Below are 25,773 nucleotides of genomic sequence, written 5' to 3'. Positions count from 1 at the left end.
GCTCTGGGACATGGACTATAGCCCTGGGACATGGACTATAGCCCTGGGACATCGGCTATAGCCCTGGGACATGGACTATAGCCCTGGGACATGGACTATAGCCCTGGGACATGGACTATAGCCCTGGGACATCGGCTATAGCCCTGGGACATGGACTATAGCCCTGGGACATGGACTATAGCCCTGGGACATGGACTATAGCCCTGTGGCCAATGATGTTTCTTCCCCTCCTAGGTGTTCTCGTCAGGTTGAACCCAGCCTCATCTACGTAAATGAACTCCTGCTGGATCTCCTCTCCGTCCATTCGTCAAACTCTCTGAAGAACAGCATCAGGCAAAATGGTGTAGTTCAGTGTAGATGTAGTATACATATTACAGTACAGTAAAAGATTATGAGACAGTATGCAAGATCACACTGCTAAAGTGAATATATACCTCTGCATAATCATGCCGCAGTCGTTTCACCCTTTCAGAATTGCGCTCGAAAGGCACTCAATAAATTTGCTTCATTTGAATATGTTTTTTTTTTAGGATGCGTGCCAGTGTTGATGTTGAGACCTGATGGATATCGTTGAAACTGGCGTGGTTATTGACAATGTTAGTTTGGAGCTGATTGAGTGTTATAGCATTGTTGGCCAAAACCATGTTTACTATCTCCCTCTCTTGCTGTTCTGTGAACATAGGAGGCCTTCCCCCTCGTCGTTCCCGACCCTCAATCCTATGTAGAAAAAAAAACAGTATACAACAGTACAGTAATGTCACAGGAAAAGGTAACAGAAGTGCTGATAGTGCACAGAATACAGTACTGTAAGCAGTTACTGAAACCGTGCAGAATTTTTTGATATGATGATATTTTCACAATACCTATTTTCCAGTCGAAATGTTCTTATCACACTCGCCACTGTGTATCGGCTTAGATTTGACTGTCCAGCCTCCATTCATTTCCATGAATCCATTCCGGTCCTCTTTCCTTCCTCCACTGTTGATTCCTCTTCCACTCCTTATCCTCCTCTTTCCATGTCCATTTTCCTGTCCATTCATTTCGATTAAGTTAAGATGTCTGTCCATTCAGTCAATCTTCATGTCCATTCCATATTCCACTGTTATTCCATTCATTCAATATTTCTCGTTATTTCATTCCGTCTTCATCCTTTCCTTCCATTCCATGTCCATTTCCGTTTCCCTCATTTCTCTCTCATTCCCATTTCCTCTCCTCTCTCTTTCGTTTCCTCTCCGTTTCCCTCTCCACATGTCTCGTTTGTCTCGTTTCCTCTCTCCTCTCCTCTCCTCTCGTTTCCTGTCTCTCCTTTCCTCTCTCACATATCTGTCTCTGTCTGTCTCTCTATGTCTCGTTTCCTCTCCTCTCCTCTCCTCCTCTCCTCCTCCTTTCCTCCTCTCCTCTGTCTCTCCTCTCCTCTCCCTCTCCTCTCCTCTCCTCCTCCTCTCCTCTTTCCTCTCCTCCTCTCGTCCTGGTCAGTGGGCCAGTTCCTCCTCCGTTTCTCCATCCGGTGTCCAGCTCAGGCTCTTCCATCCATGTGGGATGCCATCTGGTCCTGCTGTTGTGTGTCTTCCTCGTGTGTTGGGGTCAGTCATGTGGGTTGTCCATTCCATTCCGTTCCTCCGTCCGGTCGGGATTGTTGCTGGATTCCTGGGGTTATTCCTTGTGCCACAGGTCCGGTCCACCTGGGTCTCGTTCCTGGGCCTCCGTTCCATGCCTGGGGCCGTTGTCCCTGGGTCTCGTTCCTGGATCCGGGTCGTTCCTGGGTCCGTTCCTGGGTCTCGTTGGGTCCGGGTCTCGTTCCTGGGTCTGGTCCTCCGCCACCTGGGTCTCGTTCCTTCCCTGGATCCGGTTGGGTCTCGTTCCTGGGTCCGGTTATGCCGGGTCCTTCCTGGGTCGTTCCTGGGTCCGGCCTCGTCCGCCACCTGGGTCCGTTATTTCGTTGTTCCTGGGTCCGTTACCGCCACGGGTCTTTCGTTACCACCACATTCCATTCGTCTCCATTCCTTCCACCATTCATTACAAGTCATTCCACCCATTCCACAAGTCTCATTCATCCACAAGTCATCCACCCATCCACAAGTCTTTCATCCACCACACAAGTCTCCATTCCCTTCATCCACCTGGGGTCCACAAGTCTCACCACAAGTCTCACAGGTCTCGTTACAAGTCTCCACTGGGCCTGGGCGTTATTCCTGGTCATTCCACCTGGTCGTTACCTGGGGTCCTGGTCCGTTACAGGTCTCGTTACAGGGTCGTTACAGGGTCTGGGGTCCGTTACAGGTCTCGTTATGGGTCGTTCCTGGTCCACCTGGGGTCTCGCCACAGGTCTGGGGTCTCGTTACAGGGTCCTGGGTCCTGGGTCTGGGTCTGGGGCCACCTGGGTCGTTCTGGGGTCGTTCTGGGTCTCGTTCCTCCACCTGGGTCTGGGTCTGGGTCTCGTCCACTGGGTCGGTTGGGTCGTTACACCTGGGTCGTTCCTGGGTCTCGTCCACTCCTTCTGGGATTCCTGGGGTCGTTACAAGTCTCGTCCACCTGGGCCTCATCCTGGGTCTGGGTCGTTACAGGGTCGTCCTCTGTCGGTGTCTCCATTGTTGTTGGTGTCCACATGTGTCTGGGCTCACATGCCATGCCTGGGTCAGTCTGTGCATTTTCCACTCACACACACACTGTGTCTCCACACTCTCACACACACTCAGGTTTATAAAACATTGTTGTTGGGCACTTTTGGGACAGGTCTGTGTGTCTCCATGTGATCCCCTCTTCATTCATTTCCTCGTGCTGGATGTGTGTGGCTTCGTGTGTTGTCTTGTCCGTGAGTTCTGGTTGGACAGTTCATGGGTTCCACACTGTGGGGTTGTGGCCGGTTTCAGTGTGTTGGTGATGTGTGTGTCGGTGTGTGTGGAATGTGTGTGTGTGTGTGTGTGTGGTTGATAGGCCGGAGCTGTGGATGTCTTCTGTATTGTTGTCATGGAATATATCATGTCATGTTATGGTTAGATTTTTCTCTCCCTTTTCTCTCTCTTTCCTCCTCCCATGTGTTTCTCCTGCAGTGTGTGTGTGCATGTGTGTGTATGTCTGTGTGTGTGTGTGTCTGCGTGCATGTGTCTTGGGAAGTATCTGTGTGTGTGTGTGTGTACAACCTGCATGTTCGTTCTGCCATGTGTGTGTGTCTGTGTGTGTCAGTGTGTGTGTGTGTGTGTGTGTGTGTGTGTGTGTGTGAGTGTGGTCCTGTGTGTGTGTGTGTGTGTGTGTGTGCCTGTCTCTGTGTGTGTGTGTGTGTGTGTGCATGTGTGTGTTAAGCATTATCTGTGTGTGTGTGTACATTCCTCATGTTTCTGATCTTCCTGCATGTGTGTGTGTGTGTGCTGTGTATGTATGCTATGTGTGTCGTGTGTGTGTGTGCTTGTGATGGTAATGTGTGTGTATGTGTATGTCTATGTGTGTGTGTGTGTGTGTGTGTGTGTGTGTGTCACGTGTGTGTGTGTGTGAAATGTGATGTGTGTGTGTATGTGTCTATGTGTGTGTGTGTGTGTGTGTGTGTGTGTGTGTGTGTGTGTGTGTGTGTCTTGTGATGTGTGTGTGCGTGTGTGACCTGAGGTTACAACACTGGATCTAATCTCTCTTTCAATCTTTTTATTAGAGACATTTAAACTGTATATGATCTAAATATTCTCTAAATGGTAAGAAGGACTCACTGAACTTATTCATCTCTTTGACTTTTTAAGCGTTAAATAATCTTCCTCTCTAGCCTATGAATTGTAAAATTTGATGAGTCACTTTGACTATTTTTTTTTATTTATTTCTTCACAATGTTTTCATTATAACACATTGTTTTATTTCATTAACTTTCTTTCATTATTAATAGCAATGCGTGGCAGCACTGGAGAGAAGCCGTTCTGGTGTGAACAATGTGGAAAAACACCTATAGAGTAGTAGCCTTAAAACCCATCAACTCCCATTCCTGCTCTTCTTTGGGCGTAATGTGTTCCAATTGAAGCTGTTGTTAGAGGAGGGGGAACAAATAGCATGGAGTCAAGGCTGGCTGTTTACTGCCGGAATGCTCAAAGAGAGGCGTGAGGCTAAAGTAGCGAGGGTCCAGGACCACTTACGGGCGGCACTAACCTGCTTGATAAATGGAGAGGAACCGAAGTGTAGGATTTGTCAGAGAACCTGCTTATTGGGTAAAAAGAGGCGTAAAGAGATGACAAATTGAAATCAGTGCGTTAAGTGATTGTGACATGGCAGTTGTTTTTCAAGGGAATCAGATGATGGAATATTCCTTGGTTGGAAACTTGTAGAAAATGATTTACCAGTTTTAGTCCTCATTTTATCCTAATATCCTCTTTCTGGTGCAAGATTAAGTTGGAATGTATTTTTGTTTTTGAAAGATGTTTATCTTGTGTGTGCATGACAGTATTTATTAACAATATACATCCAGAGATGGAATTTTTTTAGATACTTATTTCTATTGCATGTTTACCATTTGCCAGTACTTCATGTATTCATGTGTTTTCTTGAAGAATATTATGAGTTGAGTTTATATTTTTTTATTTTTTCCTCGTATTTTGTTGAAGCTGATCATGGTGGTTCATGTGTGTGAGATCACTTGAAGAGTAGTAATGTAGACTCACTGTAATCTGAACACTTGATATTACCTCGCAAACTATGAGTGAATAGTTTTTTGACATACTATACTATGACTTTTTTTAAAACATTTTTCAACATGTCACATTTATGACATTTTTTCTTTTTTCAACATACTATACTGACTTTTTTTTACTTTTTGACATAGTATAGTATTACTTTTTTTAACCTTTTTGGACAACTATACTATGACTTTTTATGATTTTTTGACATAATATACGATTACTTTTTTTTATATACCTTTTTGGACATACTATACTATTACTTTTTTCAAGTTCAAGTAATCTAAGTAAGAAGAATATGAAGATGCTTTTATTAATCCAAAAGGGGAAATAACACACTCTCACTATCATTAAAGCTGTGATACCATGCTTTCATTATATCTAAAGTAATGTAATTTAGGATTTTTTTATTCACTCAGTTAAAGGTGCAATATGTAATATATTTTCTCTATTTAATCCAAAAATGACCACAATATGTCATCAGAGATGACTCTCTCCAGTATTTAGAATTTGGACTGCAGGAACTATTTTAAACATTAGCTGTCAGTATTACATATTAGACCTTTAAACTTTTTTGAATTTTCATAATTTACTAGGAATTTTACATTCCTCATTCATATCCTTTTGTGTTGTGTAACTGAATGTTATTAACATAGTATACATCAAGAGATTGAATAGTTGTTGGATATATGACTGTTTTCATTTATATTTAACTTTATTACTTCATGTAATTGTGTTTTGATGAAGAATATAGTGCGTTGGGTTTCTTTCTTTGATTTATTTCTCTTATGTTGAAGTTGGTCATGTTGGTTCATACGTGTGTGTGGTCAGTTGAAGAGCAGTAACATAGATTCGCACTGACACTTGTTTTTCCCCTCAAACTATAAATAAATACTTTTAATTTCATGGTCAATATTTATGTATATGTCCACCTTTTCTCCTCTTTTGACTCCGACCAACTTTCCGTTTCCAGAGCCAATGGTTTATGAGAAATAGACGTGTTTCTGATGTGAGCCTATGAGTGTTGAGAAAATGATGAGGGGCGGGTCTTCAGCCAGGACGACAGGCAGAAGGGAAAGACTGAAGATCACAAAGTCCTGGTTTTAAAACATGATAACTAACCATCAAAATGACACAAACCTTCTTAAGGTCTGGTAGAATATTCATGAGTTACTTTTAGTAAATATATTGACTTGTTGAAGGGATCCACCCATTTACAGCAGCACTTGGTCTGACCTGAATGTGAGTGGAAACCTCTTCAAGGAAACCTCGGTACACTTGTTTGGTTGGCTTTAGGTGCTCATCTGAGTGAGATTGCTGCATTCACAGTTGCCCAAAGCAACCGCACCAAGGGGAGGGGGGGGGGATGGACCAACTCTAGTGAAGTTCTGGAAGAACAAACGGAGACAGAGGTTTGGAAACAGTCAGTGTTAACCAGTTTCCAAATTTATAATTAAATACTAAAATTGTTAGGAACAGAAAAACCATAATGTTATACACACAGCTGAAATAAAGACCATTTTGAATATTGAACACTTCATTTCCTGCATTCTGGTGAATTTTTATGCACCTATTTCTACATTTCTGAATCAATATGGTGGAAATATCTTTATGTAAAGGGAAACCTTACAATCCAAATATAAATACAAAATTGAATATATTGCAATAAGGCTCTTAGAAATTCTATCTGAGTCAGCACACATGTAGCCTAGGAATCATTTACTCTTCGCTCCTCTTTTGTATCTTATGTTGGAAGTAGCCTAACCTCCTTAAACGTGCATATGACAATTATTCGCCTCAATGCTTAATTATTTTTAATGTATTAATAAACCCCTGGACTGTAATATGTTTGAGCAAGATTTCTGCTCATGTCCAAAACTCTGTGCACATAAAAAATATAACTCATCCCATCTGTGTTCTCTGAGGTTTGGAGGAGTCGTAATATTTTGACAAAATAATACAGTATCAGAGGTGGGTAGAGTAACCAAAAATTGTACTCAAGTAAAAGTACTGTTACTTCAGAATAATATGACTCGAGTAAAAGTAAAAAGTAGTCATCCAAATAATTACTTGAATAAGAGTAAAAAAGTACTTTGTGAAAAAACTACTCAAGTACTGAGTAACCGTTGAGTAACGTCTGATTTATTTTTTAACACAAGCATTCAATTCAAGTACTTAAAAAATAAAATCAATAAAATAATAATACATAAAAAATAAATAAGCACAAGTAACACAAATTTCCAAACCTTTATACTTTTTAACCAGGCGCAGCAGGCAGAACTAGAACAAGGTCATGGAGCTGCTGTTTGGTCCTTTTACTAATACTGTGTATATATATAATATAAGGTAAGCATGCTTTCAATATGAGGCCAGAGGCCTGGACTACGAAGCAGGATTTGCCGTTAACGAGCTAACTTCAGGTTCACCAGGGTTTTCTGTACTACGAAGGTGGATCACTTGATACCGGGTTCAATCGCCGTGGTAACTCATGCTGAACACCTAACTTGGTCGGGAGCAGGTTAAGTTGGAGATCAGAGATCAACCGGTGTAAAAGCACCGCCTACTGACCAATCAATAGGTCGATTGATAACGGCATCACCGTTCTTAGAAGACCAGGCGAGAGAGAGAGAGAGAGAGAAAGAGAGGGGTGCGCAAAAAACATTCAGAGACAGACAACCCCGTTAACATTCCCTGATGGGTATATTTATGAAATATATATATTTCAATGGGAGGGAATTACATATCGGATATTTCTCGGCTTGTTGAGCCGTGTGTAATGCGCACAGCATTTTAAATTATGTTTTTATATTTTTTATTTACTCTCACGATCGCTTCCACTGCCAGGGTTGCAACTGAAATAAAAGGCATAAAGCAACGGCAGTTTATGGAAAGCACAAGTGTAATTATGGTCAGATGTTGTGCCTAACTGATGAAGTGATATTGATAGTAAGAGTTGTGCGCATCTACAGCGTCACCTATTCTTTTTTTTGCCAGCTGTCCTCCTGTTTTAGGAAGCAGCGATAACCACCGTTATATATGTCAGTGGTCGTGATACAGCTTATGCGGGACCGCGGTGGTTAGGTGAAGCCGGGAAACTAAAATAAATCCAGGACATGTTGATCTGGCCTCTGGGCTGTTCCAGTTCCTCCAGATCTGTGTCTGCATTGCCGACGGCTGATTCTGACATTACCATTTTTGTTTTGCTGCGACTGTAAGCTAACCATCCCGGCGCTGAGTTTGAGACTATGGTGACGAGACTGCACAACTCCGTTTGATTGGTGAAACACAGTCAGGTGGTAGAGCCTTTAGCGGAAGTCTCTCCCTCTGTCAAAATAAAACATTAAAATGAGGCGTACGCGGTGGGGATAAAAACAATGACGTGTAGAATACCAAAGAGGTAAGAAGAAAAGTAACAAGCTCATTGTAGCCTAATGTAGCGGAGTAAGAGTACAGTTTCTTCTTCACAAATCTACTCACGTAAAAGTAAAAAGTATAGTGATTTTAAACTACTCCTAGAAGTATAATTTTTTCCAAAACTTACTGAAGTAAATGTAACGGAGTAAATGTAACTCGTTACTACCCACCTCTGTACAGTATATGCAGTGTTGGGAGTAACACAATGACAGTAATGTATTCATTTTTGCTATAACCTTACTAATTAAATTTCCATAATATCCTACTCATTACAATGTCAGTAACAGGAGTTACAACGCATTTTAACGCAACATTTAGTGGTGCTTTGTTTTTTTAAGAATTCACCAACACCGCGACACATTTCTTCACAGGAAAAAAAAAAGCCGTATTATTTTCCTGTCGCTGTATTTGATGGTTGACATGACTGCAGAGACAAATACATTTGCAAGATGGATATTATTTTTAGGAGCTATTATGTTGCGTTGAGTGAGCTGTCCTGTTTCTGTTCCCGTGGTCAGAACCAGAGACGGTACGGACAGCATGTATGTCCCAACAGGTGACGGTACGTCAGCGGCTGACCGATATAAACATGTCAGGAATTAATGTTTAGGCTTGCTACACGTGAATATAACTCTGCCTGTAGTGGAATGGCTTTGACTGACGACCAAAAACACTTGTCTTTTAATGTGACCATTTACTGCTCAATATGTTGCAGTTTTAGAAACAAGAAAGTGAACAACTTGAGCCTGACCGACATGTTGCATCTCAGTAAGCTAGCAAGAGAGTAGGCTACACAACAGACAACTTCCGTGTAGCCTACTTCAAAATAAAAGCACTTCCTGTGACGGTTCACAGTAAAACTAAATTACTGTTGAATAATGAGTTTTAATCACACTATAATTGAACATTTCCTTTGGAGTGTTTTAAACTAAACATGAATTTATTATTCCAGTGCTATAAACAAACATTTTACAACAATGCCGTACTTTTAATTGAGTATTTTCATTTTCTCCTACTTGCCTATTATACGTTTTACTTGTCTATTTTTTATAGCTTTAGTTACATTGCATATTTATATTAATTATACAAAATATGAATAATCTGTGATGTATTAAAGTGGATAAAGAGGAGACTTTATTGATCCGGTGGTGAAATTCACAAGCTAGCTACCAAATCAAACTTCCCCTGTTATTTTGGTGAAAGTAACTCAAAAGCAATGCAAAAGTAATGTAACACATTACAATTCAGAGACAGTAATGTTGTAATAGAACTAATTACTCTCCAATGACAGTAACTAGTAATCTATAATGTATTACATTTTGGAAGTAACTTTTTCCAACACTGTGTGTGTATATATAAGGGCCAAAGCCGTCTCCTCCATGAGACTGTGAGTTCCCTGAGCAGCTCCTTCACCCTCAATGCTACCTCAGGTCCTTCATTCCAGCAGCAGTCAGACTCTTCAATACAACATCATAATGTAGCACTGCTAGCTGGTTCTGCAATATGAGCATCACTGGACAATATTCTGCACTATGCACATTTATCTATGTATTACTCTGTATCACCTCCAACTCTGCAATATGTCATATCTGTTCATCCACACCTTACTCATCTGTATATCTTTGTTCATGTACTGTCTGTTTATGTAAGGGTGTTTATTGGGTAAATATGTTAATTTTATTACTATAATTATTATAACTAATTCTATTTATTTCTATTTTTTATACTTTCTCCTATGTCTACTTAATGTGTATTTGTGTTATTCTGATGTGTGCACATTTTTTTTTCTTTTGAGCTGCTGTAACCCACAGTGTGGGATTAATAAATTCTATCTTACCTTATTATTATATAACTGTACTGGGGATGAATTTTTATATAACCCACCTGTTTAAATTATGTTAAGGCTTAAAGCTGCGTACTGTTACCATCTACACAAGATAAGGTAATAAATAACAAAGAAAACCGCTTCAAAATTGGTTCAATATTGATTGAGAAATGATGATTTTAATAGTGATAAACCTCCTGCCTCCATAGACACACATGCATTAGGAGGCGGACTACTTCGTACCAAGATGGCGGCCGCGAAGACGTATCGCTCCAATCGGCTGCCTTAGCAACAGTAACTAAGGGCTGCGGGCCGCGAGACGCTACGAGATCGCGAGAACACAAAGGCTCCGCGAGATTTCAGTGTCGAGGACCCGGAGTGAGTGAGCAGTCCCGGTGGCAAAATTACGAATCCCACTATGGCCACGCCAAGACCCGCCCTACGAAGCAGCTCGATTGGTTAGGGTTAGGCATTTCACCTCGAGTGGTTAAGGTTAGGGTTAGGGGATTGGTCAGGGGATAGGACCTGTACGTGTAAGCATGGACGCCTGGCCAATAGTAGTGTGTGAATGCTATTGAAGGGCGGGTCTTGGCGTGGCCATAGTGGGATTCGTAATATCGCGTCCCGGTGGAGAGCTGCTGGATCTCCGAGACCAGGACCAGGACCAGAACAAGAGCGGAATGGAGGAGGAGCAGCAGAAGCCGGAGCAGCGGAGCAACAAGGTCCCCAGAAGAGCAGCAGCAGGCTCGGCCTCTGATAGCAGCGGTGTTCAGGTCAGTGTTAGGACACAACAAGCACACTAAAGACACAAGATGGCCGACTCTCATGGAAACAACATGGGGGGGCTCTGTGGCCATTAGCACACATGCTTCTCTCTGGGTGAAAAGGGGCCAGAGGCGTCCAAAGAGGTTTTTAAAAGTCTCGCTGTGTTCAGCTCTCAGTCCGTTTGGAGCTTCTAACTGAATCTCTGGGCTTAGTTTAGTTTCTAGTTGATATCTGCTTTGGTTTACATTTGGGCTCCGTTTAGAGGACTCTTGTTAAGTTACTGCTGATGAAGAGCTACATTTCCTCCAGGTTTCCTCTTCAAAATAAAAGCATGTAGGAAACAAAATAACCAGGGGTTTTTATTGTGAAGAATGTAAAGGAAATGAAACCGTTTTACAGCTTTGTGAACACAGCGCTATGAAGATAGTTATGACAATTCTTGACTAATACATACCAACGTAGAGGACATAAGAGTGTGTGTAGTATTGGTGAATTAGAGACGTTTTGATGAAAGTAAAAACAAAGTAATTGTATACCAGTGGCTGTCTTCTCAGGTAATAGTGAGAGACAGAGGTCCAGACAGCCAGGGATAGAAGAGCAGGCAGCACACACACAACACACACACTACTCAGGGACTATCCTTAAAAAAAAAATCTTTTCATTGATGGAAATTACACAGGAGACACATAGAATAAAATATCAGTAGAAAAATATTTTTATGTCTTTTTACCTTTTTCTTTAAACATCCATCATAAACATCATTCATCAAAATGCCTTGAACTAGCATTACAACACTACAAGTAAAGGACTAAGAGTAAAAGAAAATCTAAAATGTAATAATTGCATTATATCGAAATACCATAATAATACTGTTAATAATAATAACCTTAGTAAATTGTAGACTGAAAGTAGGTGTTTTATCAGATATAATTTAATTATGATTTATGGAAGTAGATCCTCCAAGCGGCGGGCCAGCACTTTAGCCAGGATCTTAGAATCTATGTTCAAGAGAGATGTTGGACGGTAGGATCCGCAGTGGGTAGGGTCTTTATCTTTCTGGAGAAGAAGTGAGGTGAATGGGGTGTAAGGAACCACTATCTAGTGATTCAGTAAAAACTTTCAAGAGGAGAGGTGCAATCTGGTCTCTAAACTTTTTATAGAACTCTGTATGGTATCCCTCTATGCCTGGAGTTTTGCTATTTTCCATAATGGCTTCAAGAACCTCTTCTATTTCTAAATGTAAAAGTGTGGATGTGTAACGATGGTAAAGCATCAGGGGGACAAGTTGAATTTTTCTTCATTTTTATTTTTTTGTTGGAAAATAAATCGAAACATTGTCTTCAGGCTTTGGTGTACAAATTTACAACATCCGATCAAAAGTATAGCCTACAGCTTCTCTGCTAATTACTCTTTCAGTAATAGAAAATGCATAAAAAATTATTATCTGAACTTCTTAATTTCTCATATAGAACGGCATTACTGCAGCTGAAGTGCATAAAGTTACAGCACTTTATTACAACCTAATTACACTATGGAGCCACATACCTTTGGAAAATAAATTGAAACGTTGTCTTCAGGCTTTGGTGTACACATTTACAGCATCTGCAAAGCAAAATATAAAGAATGCATTGTGTTACATAGGCTACATGTACTACGTCAATATCCCATTGTACAGTATCAGTGCTTGCTATATACCGAAACTATACTGAGATTAAACATACACACATGATAGACACAGTAATATTACTTCCAATGTATGGACGTGACTAGCGGAGTTTACGGCTAGCAACGTTAGCCTCAGTATGCAGAAACTCACGGTCCAAAGGAAACATTAACAAACTTTCTGTCAAACCATGCAAAATGCAGTACGACCGTTACAGTGCATGGAAATAATATAAAACATTAGATACATCAAAGTTATCAACCTAAACATCAATTTACTTTTAGAAAACTGATGTACTGGGTGAAGTACTTTGTACACTGAACCTACCCGATCAAAAGTATACAGTTTCTCGTGTAGGGAAGTAATGTGAGACTACATGCTGCAGATCTGCAGTACAGCATATGGCCAAGGGTGGCTCCATTCATAACTATTAAACAAGGCTGTTCATATTTGGTAAAAATCATATATAACAATACACTACATTTTTAACTCGGTTACAGATGCAACAGTTTTGGTCAAAAGAAGGGGCTTCCATGTTGATCAAAAAGGCAATCGTTGAAGAGATGTCTGGAGGTGTAAAGTGAAATGGGAGACAAAAATATCGTTAATGTGTTTAGGATCTGAAATTAAGTTACCTTGTTTATCTGCTACTTGAGGGATAAGATGGGATTCGGCCTGACATTTTAGTTGGTGAGCAAGTAGACTTCTTTGTAGCTGCTGAGAGGCTGAATAGGAGAATAACTTGCCAGACGCACTTATTGATCACGGATCCAAATAGATTTATTTGCATTTCAAAATGGGGGGGAAACTAAATCCAGTTGCGTGATAAAACGGCATTAAGGAGCATTATAAAGTGTGAAACAACGTGAAAAACAGCGGTCAGCAAAATATGAGACTTCCCCCTTTCACCCCCCTCTGCCACAAAACCAGAACAGGTGAACAGATATTACTTTGCTTCCTCCACCCCAGCAGGTGCCTTAATTACCGTAAATGACCTTTCAAAATAATAGAACTACACCTGGCTCTTACAACTGTATTCTGAAACACACCACCACTATTATATTATGTTAAGCAATATTGATTAACTCTACTTTTCCATTAAAAGTTCATCTTTAAAGCCGCGTGGAATATAAATTAGCAACCTCCTCCTCATAGCTTTGGTCGTCGTTAGCAGCGATACCGTTACTCCAGGCTTCCATCATCAACCAGCAGGCTGGCTAACGTTAGCTAGCCTAGTTTAATGGAGGTGCTAGCTTGTGCCCACAACGGGCGGAACTTCATCATAAAGCTAGCAATACCAAACCCCGCCCATTTAGAGTGAAGATTTGATTGGTCAGTTTGACTATAATTTGAAATAACTCTCCCTCCTGTAGATGTATAGCTGGACCACCAATCACAGAGCTGAAAGCATAACATCTTCTTCCTAGCAACAGCAGAGGCAGCAAAAGGTGGACAATTCATTTAACCCTTTACATTCCTACACAAACTGACCAGGCAGCTTTGAAGGGTTGATTTCCACTGATGACTTTTTAAATATGATTTTTTTTAGAATATCAACAAGTTGTTGTAAAGGTGCATACGCTTAAATATGTTAGCAAGTGAGCATATATAAGCATGTGTTAGCATGGATTGGCATGTTAGCATATGTAAACATCTTAGCATATGTAAGTATGTTTGCTTGTGTATCTCTTCACCATTACATCTAACTCTCTGTCCATTTCTATAGAAACGGACAGAGAGTTAGATGAGGGGGGAAGAGGGGGACTCGGACATCACAGCTGTCAGCACTGTGGCAAGTCCTTCACAAGATCTGGATATTTAAAGATTCATCAGAGAGTTCACACTGGAGATAAACCGTACAGCTGTGAACAATGTGGAGCAGCATTCACAACATCGGGTAACCTTAAAGTCCATCATCTCATTCACACTGTAGAGAAGCCGTTCTGGTGTGAGCAATGCGGGAACACTTTTTCTCAGAGTGGTAGCCTTGAAAGTCACCAACGCATTCACACTGGAGATAAACCGTACAGCTGTAACCAATGTGGGGCAGATTTCACACAGTTAAATAACTTAAACTCCCACCGACGTGTTCACACTGGAGAGAAGCCGTTCTGGTGTGAACAATGTGTGAAAACTTTTTCTCTGGGGGGTAACCTTATAAAACACCAACTCATTCACACTGCCTCCTCTTGAACATGTTCTAAAGCCAAGCTGTTGTTAGAGAGGAGAGAGGGAACAAATAGCGTGAGTCAAGACGCTGTTTACTACCCAGATAACAAAAGAGAGCAGTCCCGAGTCCAAAGTAGCCGAGGTCCAGGACCACTTGCAGGCACTAACCTGCTTGATAAATATGGAAGAAGAACAAAGTGTGGAATTTGTCAGAGCACATAACATTGGGTCAAAAAGAGCATGTAAAGATGACAAGTGAAAATCAGTGCAGTGAAAAACACGATGAGTTTATTGAGATATTCATGGTTATATTTGGATACATGACTGTTATCATTTATATTTTAATTTATTACTTCATGTATTCATGTATTGTATTGAATATTATGAGTTGGGAATATTTTTTTTATTTTTTCCTCTTATTTTGTTGAAGCTGGTCATGTTGGTTCATACGTGTGAGGTCACTTGAAGAGTAGTGATGTAGACTCACTGTAATCTGAACACTTGATATTACCCCGCAAACTATCAATAAATACTTTTTTGACAAACTATACTATGACTTTTGGGACTTTTAGCAAAAAATTTTTTCTTATGCACATTTTCTGTTTTTTTTTACGCATTTTTTTTTTTCACACTTTTTCCTTCTTTATCTTTATGACATACTACACTTTGACCTTCATGTCTTTCTCCGTTAGCATGTGTTAGCATATGTCTGGCTCTACTATGACTGTCTGTCTGATTGTAGAGAAACGGAGAGGAAGAGGGAAGACTTGGGCTGTTTCTCAATCTCAAGAATACAAATAACAGACTCGTGTTCTTGGGGAGAATGTTCTCGCTGGTTGTTCTTGGAAGAATGAACTCGCAAGTACACAAGCACAGAAAAGTCTGTTAACAGTTTGATATGATGCCTTCTTGCTGGTATTGTGCAACCCCCCCCCCCAGCACAGAGGCTGCAGTGGTCCAAAATAACAGCTATAAATAAAAACCACAACAATATACCCACTTTATATTTAAACAAGCTCCGGACAAGAAAACCTCATAACCTTACAACTATTGCAATAATATTGAAAAATAAAACATTTTTTTGTTTAGGGTTCAGCTCAAACACCCCTTACTTATTCAAAAGAGTGGAATGCGATCCCAACTATTATTAGTGTATTAGTTTAAATGAAATAAGCATGCCTCTCTGAATGGGTAGGCCTATGCACTGGTGTGTAAAACATTCTCAGAAGTGATTTGGTGATGATTAAGAAATGCAAACTTGTGTTTTGGGACAGTATTTGGCCACAGAAGATGCCTTTTCACAGGGACACAAGAACACAAGTCCACAGAAGAACACAGAACGCCCTTGGACCTCAAATCTGTCATCACTCTCCTTCCTGCGTCTGGAAATTTAAAGGGGTGATAGAATGATTCTATAGGGTATTTCACACTGTTCCTTAAAGGGAAATTTCACCGCTGGAAAGCTGAATATATCTTTAAATTGGGTCATAATGTAGTAGAAATGTGAAAAGAAAATTGAAATTGGTGCCTTCTAGGCCGAGATAAGCCAGAAAATGTGTTTTTGGCTCATATGGATGAAAGACACCAAATCCCATAATGCACTTGCTTTGCTAATGTATGAGGCCACTCCCAAGCCACGCCTACCCTTTACAGACAGACAGTGAGACGATCAACTCAACAAGTGTGTTTTATTGTCATTTCAACCATATACACGAAAAAACGTTTCACCGTGGCTCAAGTGGTGTTACACATTTAAAATATATACTTTTTTGCCACAGCTGATACATTATCCGGACTTCTTTCAGCGGATTGATTGATAGCTCCAGAGTGAACAGAACTGTGTCCATGGCAACGCTCTGCTATGCATGGCAACGGTGTGTTATCCTTAGCAGCGGTCTGTTATCAAGAAATAACAGACCGCATTCTACATTAGAATTCAACCAAGCCATGTAATAAAAGAAGGCTAACACATAGCTACTAGCATTAGCTCTTGGTGGGCTGTGGTATAAACATCGAGTATAAACACAGCCGTACATTTGCGTGGGATGTAGCTAGAATTGTCGGCATTTTACAGTCACAAACTCCACCAGCAGTTAGTTAGTTGGATACAAATCACCCCATTTCTGCAACAGGCAGTCCGGGGTAACACAGCCCACCTCCACTAGTAGTCTTACCCGGTGACAGAGCATCAGGCTGGATTTTCCACAGCAATATTTCCACAACAACAAAAACACAGCACAGCAGTCTCTGAACTCACGTTGGGAGTTTCGTTGAAGTTGGATGTAGTCCAGTTTGTTTAATGAGCGGACACTTGCAAGAAGGATTGGTGAACAGATGGCTGGCTAGCGTTAGCTTTCCACCGGCACACTCGTTCAACGCTCCCCACTGATGAGGTCACTTTACCGGCCACAGGCATCAATCACCACCGCTGGTCTCCGTGCAGGCAAAGCTTGCGTAGTGTGTGGAGTATTGCGTCTGTAATAAAGTGTCCTGCATATTCTCCGATGTGTACCAATGTATCCCGGTGGTACACGTGTGTGGTAGTTTGAATGCACATAATTGTTGTTCTAAAATTTCCAAGACTTTATGGCTGCAGCCTGGAGCGTCCCATATCATGCCGTCCCGTCTACTTTTCAAAATAAAAGCTCGCGTCCCAAAATTTCGGTGGGATGAACGGAGCTAAGCGAGGATTCAAGATGGCTGACACTCGTTTTTCCTCGGCAATCTCCGGAAAAAGCCGCCAGTCCAACCCCCTTTGGGCTATGCGGAAGTGGCTCCTAAAACAGGCTGTAGTATTTTGCCTCTGGGCAAAAAAGCCTCAGAGGACGCAAAAATCGTCATTTTGCGTCATCTGAGGCTTTTTTCCAGACCCACAATACAGAGATCTCCCCTCTCAGGGGGACATGAGGGAGGGAAGCACGGTCATTCAAAAATAATACCGGGGTTCTACTGATACAAAGCTTAATGCTAATCGGTGAAGTTTCCCTTTAAGGTCTCCTAATAGGGTACGTAACATTGGTTGGGCTGAAAATGTCCGAGGTGCTACTTTTTTTTGGCCCTTAGGCCGGTTACACACTGGATGCGTCACGTGAGCGTGTCAGCTGCGTGGCGTGTCCGTTTATATTGTGGCTCCCATGGTAACAGGTTGGAGTTTACACACTGCCTGCGTGACGTGTGTCTCAGGCGCGGCTCGAGCCACGCTGAAAACTCGTGCCTGCTAGAAATAGGACCGACGCCTATTTTTCACGCGACACGCAAGCGTGTTGGAAGAGTTTCCAGACAAAATAGAATAAAAAGATGTTTATATGTCATTTAGACACGAATACATTTAATAAATGACATGTTGATGTTTGAAAGTCTCAAGGTTTTAATATAAATGCAGATATAAATTAGCCTGGATGCCAGCCGAACTTAGCCCCGCCCACAAAATTCGAGGTCGGGAAGTTCGGTCTGGAGTCGCTCCGTTGAGAAGAAATTATTGCCCGAACAGGATCTGTTCGGACCAATCAGATTGTCGGACAGATGATAAACAGTAACAGAATCAACCACGTCACCAAAGAACGCTTGGGTTGAATTTGTTGAGATGTGTAGATTCCACCATCGCGTCTGTTACAGAAGATATCGACAGCGCATTAATTTTAAAATCCTCAGCGGAGGAGCCTCAACAACTGCCCGAAAGCATGGTAGAGTTATATGGTGGAGAGACATAGAGAGAGACTGAAGAGAGGGAGCGTTATATGGTGGAGAGACATAGAGAGAGACTGAAGAGAGGGAGCGTTATATGGTGGAGAGACATAGAGAGAGACTGAAGAGAGGACCTCCCAGCGGCGCTAGAACAAAGCCGTGAATCAGAGAAATAAAACGTGTTTTCGCCGATTCATCTCTAGAAATGCGACTGTAGCGAGCATATCACTATCACTAACGTTATCCACATTTATATTTACACGCAACAAATGATATATCCATCTTCAAAAAGGTCTAAAAGTCGGAAGTTAGAACGAATGCATTGTGCAAAGAGTGGTTGCTATGGAGACGATACACAGTGTTGAGTTCTGTTGACAGCCGAGTTGAGTTCCGTTGCTCTGATTGGATGTAGGTCTATCCAATGAATGCAGAGGCATTTTTTTTCCTGGTTCGGTTGGAACACGCCCCATAATCACAGCCCAATGGAGCGGTTTCAGACTCACATTCTGACTAGAATCTGAGTATGACCACGTCAGGCTAGATATAAATGTAATAAAAAAAAAAAATCTATTTTCTGATATTGCACCTGTCAATCCAGAAGGAAATATTCTGGAGCCTATTTTGCCAACAATACTGCCGACGTTGTCTTTGCTGTAGTCAGATCAGTATATATTTATGTTTAACATGGTATTTCATTTTATAAATGGGAAACATCCATGTGTCCAGACAAGGCTAGCAGCAGCAGGGCCTCGTCAGACACCTTTCTGGTGGTTAAGACAAAGAAAAATCCACGCAGCAGAAACGCCACGATCACGCCAAGCAGCCAGTGTGTAACCGGCCTTATGCATCCCTGTGTAATGGCTCTATTTAGAATGACAGCTTTTCTTCCAAATATGGTATGCTCATGAATATTTAGATGAGCAGCATGCAGATTGGTTGAGGAACCACTCACACAAACATTGGAGATGTGACAGCAGGTCTCATATCCAGCGGTGTATAAAGTACTAGAGACCCATACTTGAGTAAAAGTACAAGTGCTCTATCAAAAAAGTGACTTGAGTAGAAGTAGAAGTGCTCACACTTAAGTGGAAGTATTAAAGTATTCATATTTTTTTGTACTTAAGTATTGCAAGTAGGTAATTTTAAAATGTACTACTCAAGTACTAAAAGTAAAAGTACAAGTATTGTGTTATGTAGTTACTAAAGAAAGCAGTCAAATTTTGTTGGAGTTCAACTTTTTCCTTGGTATTAAGACGGTCCCAAGCTGTACATGGCTGGATATGAAGGAAGTTTCTGACATAAACCCAAAAGGTACATTACTGTCACAGCTGTTCTAACTACTATTATCTGATATAACAGTGGGTTATTAATCCCTCGTAGCTAGTAAGGTACATTACTGTCACAGCTGTTCTAACTACTATTATCTGATATAACAGTGGGTTATTAATCCCTCGTAGCTAGTAAGGTACATTACTGTCACAGCTGTTCTAACTACTATTATCTGATATAACAGTGGGTTATTAATCACTCGTAGCTAGTAAGGTACATTACTGTCACAGCTGTTCTAACTACTATTATCTGATATAACAGTGGGTTATTAATCACTCGTAGCTAGTAAGGGCGGGGAGAGGAGAGTGAACCCCCTGCAGCGCTGCGTTAGATCCACAACTCCCTCTCGTCTGATATACTGGTTCTAAACCCTTTTCTCTGGGCCACTAGGCTGATACACTGGTTCTAAACCATTTTCTCTGGGCCACTAGGCTGATATACTGGTTCTAAACCCTTTTCTCTGGGCCACTAGGCTGATACACTGGTTCTAAACCCTTTTCTCTGGGCCACTAGGCTGATACACTGGTTCTAAACCATTTTCTCTGGGCCACTAGGCTGATATACTGGTTCTAAACCCTTCTCTCTGGGCCAGTAGGCTGATATACTGGTTCTAAACCCTTCTCTCTGGACCACTAGGCTGATATACTGGTTCTAAACCCTTCTCTCTGGGCCAGTAGGCTGATATACTGGTTCTAAACCCTTTTCTCTGGGCCAGTGGGTTGATATACTGGTTCTAAACCCTTTTCTCTGGGCCACTAGGCTGATATACTGGTTCTAAACCCTTCTCTCTGGGCCAGTAGGCTGATATACTGGTTCTAAACCATTTTCTCTGGGCCACTAGGCTGATATACTGGTTCTAAACCATTTTCTCTGGGCCACTAGGCTGATATACTGGTTCTAAACCCTTCTCTCTGGGCCAGTAGGCTGATATACTGGTTCTAAACCCTTCTCTCTGGGCCAGTAGGCTGATATACTGGTTCTAAACCCTTCTCTCTGGGCCAGTAGGCTGATATACTGGTTCTAAACCCTTCTCTCTGGACCACTAGGCTCTTCCGTTGTAGAGTCTGGAACACTGCATTTACCTCTGTGGTTCATTTGCAATATCCTTAAAAACCTCCAAACGTTCTTCTTTCTAAAGTAGACTGTGCAGCTGGTGTGGGAGATCCTGACAGAGCTCCAGCTCAGCGGGTCTGTGAAGGGGGAGAGGCCGACAGGGAGGGCAGCAAACCCGGCCAGCAGCCGCCGCCTGTCCCGGCATTGGGGCGTTACGAAGATAGAAGGTAGAGCCAAATGAGGAGGAATTGAGAAGTTGACGTCAACTTTTAGCTTTGTTCAGATTTGCCTGTTTTCAGCAGCAGTTTCAAATAGTGAGATCTGCAGAGGAAAGAGGTGTTAATGGGATTTAGAGCTTCTATGTATGTCCTATTTATCCTCCAAACTGTCGTTATTCAACTATGACAGGGTAAAATAGGTTTTGCATTCTATCACCCCTTTAAATGACAATTAACTAAAGATTAATTAACTTTCAATTTACCATCTATTAATGATGGTTATTATAAAGTGTTACCAAAAATCTTTTTGTCCAAACTAAGAAAACTAGTGAATTTTCAGAATAAATGCTTTGAAGACTAAAATGAATTTGTTGACAATGAAAATGCTTTCTGCTTGAAACTGAATCATTTGTTTTTTTTTGACAGAACTGTGACACACCCTTTATGAAATAAACCTGAAATAGTTTAAACTCTTTTATTAGGAAGTCGTTTTACAGTCTTTCAAAATAAAACATTCCCGCGACAAAACTTAAATATTCATTTGAACAGAAATAAGTGGCTCCAGATGTTTCCACGGCAGCTTTTAAAACTGCGTGTTCTTCTGATGTTCCTGCTGCAGACATTTGTTTAAATTAATTCAAACTGATGCTGATACAAGTTCCACAACAAGAAATCAGAAGAATAAAAGAATCAAAGTCTGTGTGTTTTTTATCATGTCGTGTTGGTCCACGGATCTTTCCCCGTCTTCTCCTGGAAAACAAAGTGTTACGATCAGCGGTGTGAAACCAGCAGACTTTAGATCATGTGTGAAACTGATTTTAAAGATTTAAAAAAGATAATAACCTACCTGGTACTTCCTGTAGTGTGTCTGGCTTCTGCAGTGCTGCAGTTTGGCTTCGTCCTCATCAGCGTAGATCAGCTGACACAAGTTACAGAAGTAACCAACAACCGGTCGAATAAACTCCACTCCTGGAAAACATAGAAGATAATGTGCATTTTTTTTTCTTGCACAAATAGAAAATAATGTTCACAAAGGTGAACTATGAACATTGAACACTATGACTTTTTATTTACTATAATTTTTCAACATGCTATACTATGACTTTTTGGAGACTTTTCGACATACTATGCTATGACTTTTTATGAAATTGAAATTAGGGGAACGTGTGTGTGTGTGTGTGTGTGGGGGGTGGTGGCGGCGGGGGGCATAGAGGGGAACGTGTGTGTGTCTCTGTGTGTGTGTGTGTGTGTGTGTGTGTGTGTGTGTGTGTGTGTGTGTGTGTGTGTGTGTGCGTACTAAGCTCAACTAATCAGCGTGCAGCTCATCGAAATATTCATGAGCAGACCATATAAGGCAGAAAAGCTCTCGTTTCAGTCCAGTCCCATTTAACAGGGTAGAATTAGGGCCAAAAAAAAACAGCATAAGAGACATTTTCAGCCCAACTAATGTTACATACCCTATTAGGAGACCTTAAGGAACAGTGTGAAATACCCTATATAATCATTCTATCACCCCTTTAAAGGTTGAACTCTGATGAAATCAACATTTGAAATCAGTTTAAAGAGATTAGTCTCCATCTGGTGGAGAGACTCAGCAACACAGAGGGGGAGGTGCATGATGGGAAATGGAGGATCCAACACGCTCACAAGTTTCTCATGCTTCATTCTTCTTTCTACTGTTGAAGTTTTTGGCGTTTTTGTTCCTTTTTTGTGACGTTACTGTTCCTGTTTAGAAGTTCTGGTTGTTTTTGAATGTTGAAGTTTCATTTTTTTAAACTTGTAGTCACCTTTCTCAACGTTTCTGTTGCTTCTTTAACCTTGGTGGTGCTCCTGTGTCTCTGTTGTTGACGTGGAAGATAGATCAGTACATTACAGTTGATTTCCTTTCTCCAGCCGTCAGAAAACAAACTGTCGTCTCCCTGCCCAGCGTAGAGTCCCATGAAGAAGAACATGTCACCGTCATTCTAATAAAACAAGTTCTCTGCTTCCTACATGGAGTCTTACTCTCCCTTATTTATTCATCGGGACACATTTAAAGCTGTCCAAACTAAATATATTGAATATAAAGTTTTATACCATGGTCTGGGTGAATACTTGATTCTGATTGGCTGCAGGGTGTCCATAAAAAAGTGTTGTAGGACACCTAGTAAAGGAGTTCTGGTGAAATGGACTGTTGGCAGGGCTGGACTGGGACAAAAAATTGGCCCTGGCATTTTTGGCCCAGGCGGCCCACACCCACCGTGATTGGTCAGACACATTCCCTGCAGACAGTCCTCTTAAAATATGAGTGCATTCTATGATATGAGTTTCCTAGTGTTCAGCGTTCATGTGATCGTTTTGGATCCTTCAAGAGGGGTGTCAAGACTTATCTGTTGATCTTACACTTAAATAATGAATTCATTCTTAGAGTTATGATTTGTATATTTATGGTATTTTTGTTATTTTTTATTATTGATATTTTATATAGTATTGTCATTATTGTTTTTATTACTATTTTTCTGGACAAAAGTGTCTGCTAAATACAATAACCATAACCCTTTCCAAAAGCTACAATAAAGCTGAGAGTAGTATATGCCCTGGAAAAGAGCTAATTAAGCTATTCAAGGAACACTGATGCTATCAACACTGATTTTATAGATCACACAGACTTTTCAGCTACCCAACAGGCTAACCGCTAGCATTTTCAATGTAAGCTTAGCAGTTAGGTTACCTAGCCACTAACTTTAATGTTACAGCCAAAGTGCTTGTTATGGTTATGACGTGAGGCGCACATAACGCGTGCGCGCACACACACACACCCTCCCTCCCTTCCTGAGAGTCTGTGTTAATTTGCCTACTCCTTACCACATCGTCATCTGCTCTCTCTTCCATCTTTTCTTCACTCGCTCTGCACCTCCCTTGCGCTTTAGTGGTCGTTTGTCCATTTTAACGTGAATGCTAAACTTCCAGCAAAACTTTTAGAGCTCGTGTCTCAGGGCCGGGAGGCGTGGCCATAGTGGGATTCGTAATTTGCGGTCCGGAAGGGGGTTCCTGGATTTGATTGGGTCAGGCCAGTGCCAATAAAGAAAATTAACCAATGGGCGGCTGTGGGAGTTCTTTATGGGCGGCGCGCCAAAAACAAAACAACAAAAGGCCAATTTATCGGCACTCGCCTGTGCCTCGGCCCACCGGGAAAAATGCCCGGTATGCCAGATGGCCAGTCCAGCCCTGACTGTTGGGCTTTGAAACTGGATGGCTGTTTGAGTTGTCACTTTTTGACAAAAAAAAGACAAATCTAACCACTGTATGATAGAGAAACGTGAGTATGCTTTTGTTCTATAGCCACAGGTTACATTGGAAGAGGAAGGGGGTTGAGCTGAGGGGGGGTATATTCTGAGGATCCCCACCCTGGGTTGTGCAGCCATTTCTGCCAACTAAGGGCAGGATTTCCTGAGGAGGGATAACGAGGATCTGCACACACAAGAATACAATAAATAAACATGTTACACTCTTTCCAAGACTCCTTTTAATTTTTATATTCTATATTGTTTTCACACTTCACTGGGAAACTGCTGCAAATAGAATTGCTTATCAGCAAGGTGAGAGGGCATGAGACAGGAGGCTCCAGGTTGCAGCCATAGAATGAATGGATTTTTAGTTTGTCTATAGTCTGCATTTATTTTATACACAGACATATATTTTTTTGTATTTTATTCATTAGTATGATAGTCTGCATTTATCTTAAAGACAGATATTTTTAAAGCTACATTGTGTAAGAACTACTCCCATCTAGCGTTGAGATCATATATCGCAATCAACTCTCTCTCGCCACACAGTATTGCAGCTACGGTGGCCTTCACGCTTCAAAAAGCGAAGGTGTACAAAAGGCCGTCTATCAGCCGTCATTGTTGGAGTTCACACGTTCTCTTAATACATCCATGAGTTCATGGCGGAGAATGGAGCGGACACCACCCGACGGAGAGGGGAGAGAGAGAAAAGGAGACTGCAGCGGTCCGGAGGAGAATTAACTAGTTGGGATTTGGTGTGTTCCTCCAAAGCAGCTCCAGTGTTCACTCTTTTTCCAGTCTCTTGCTCTTTTCAATATCCGTTTTCTTTTTCTGGGCGAAGAAGAAAAAAATGTGGATTTTGAATACATGTGGTCCTCCATGTTTCCTTCTTCAACTTGCCGGGGCCGGGAAGCGACGATTCCCATTAGCAGCAGCTGTGAGTCGAAAATGCGAAAGGTGGAGCAGTATAGCCTGCATGTCCCTTACCGGCTAACGTATTTCAAGATGGCGCATCATTATGGAGCGTCTACCCCAGTTCATGTAAGCATAAATTCAGTTCAGTTCAAAAGCATGTAAATTCCAAGCTAATAGGAATATTTGAAATTGGTGGTGGTGGTCAATATTCATGAAAAAGGACAAGTTTGTGAAGGGCAATACAGATTTTGATAAAGAACAACTACAAACATTACACACTGGGGCTTTAAAGGGGTGATAGAATGCAAAACCGATTTTACCTTGTTATAGTCTAATAATGACAGTTTAGTGGGTAACTAGGACATACATAGAACCTCTAAATCCCATTGACACCTCTTTTCTCTGCAAATCTCACTATTTTAAACTGCCTCTGAAAATGGGCGAATCTCAACTAACCACATAGTTGACGTCAACTCGGCGACTCCTCCTCATCTGGCTCTAGTCTCTCTCTTTGTCACGCCCCAACATTTAGGCTACACCACTGATCTGAGATCAGCTTAGTCTTTTGAATCTAGGTCACGCAGATCTCAGAAATGTTATACATTGTTTGTCCGCTATTTAATTACTAAATTCACTTCTGAGACTTTTTTATGTGAGAAATCAACTATGTAGAGGTCCAATATGGGCCGTTTTACAAACATTGATGGCTAATTGCAAATCTTGTCCGACTGTGTGTTGCAGTTCAGCAGGAGCTCAGCAGGCTAACGTGACAGCGGCCGGTGCTGCCTCGCCACCCGGCGTGTCCCCCTTCACAGACCCCGGCCCG

General features: G+C 41.4%; 1 pseudogene; it reads left to right on the top strand.

Moving 5' to 3' along the window:
* Positions 1-10,478: 10,478 nt before the first annotated feature.
* The window catches only part of LOC120566807, a 98,793-nt pseudogene continuing 83,498 nt past the window's right edge, over positions 10,479-25,773 (top strand).

This window comes from Perca fluviatilis, chromosome 10, assembly GCF_010015445.1.
Source record: "Perca fluviatilis chromosome 10, GENO_Pfluv_1.0, whole genome shotgun sequence".
Taxonomy (NCBI): Eukaryota; Metazoa; Chordata; class Actinopteri; order Perciformes; family Percidae; genus Perca; species Perca fluviatilis.
The sequence above is the reverse complement of the archived record's forward strand: the minus strand, read 5'-3'. Positions and strand labels throughout refer to the sequence as shown.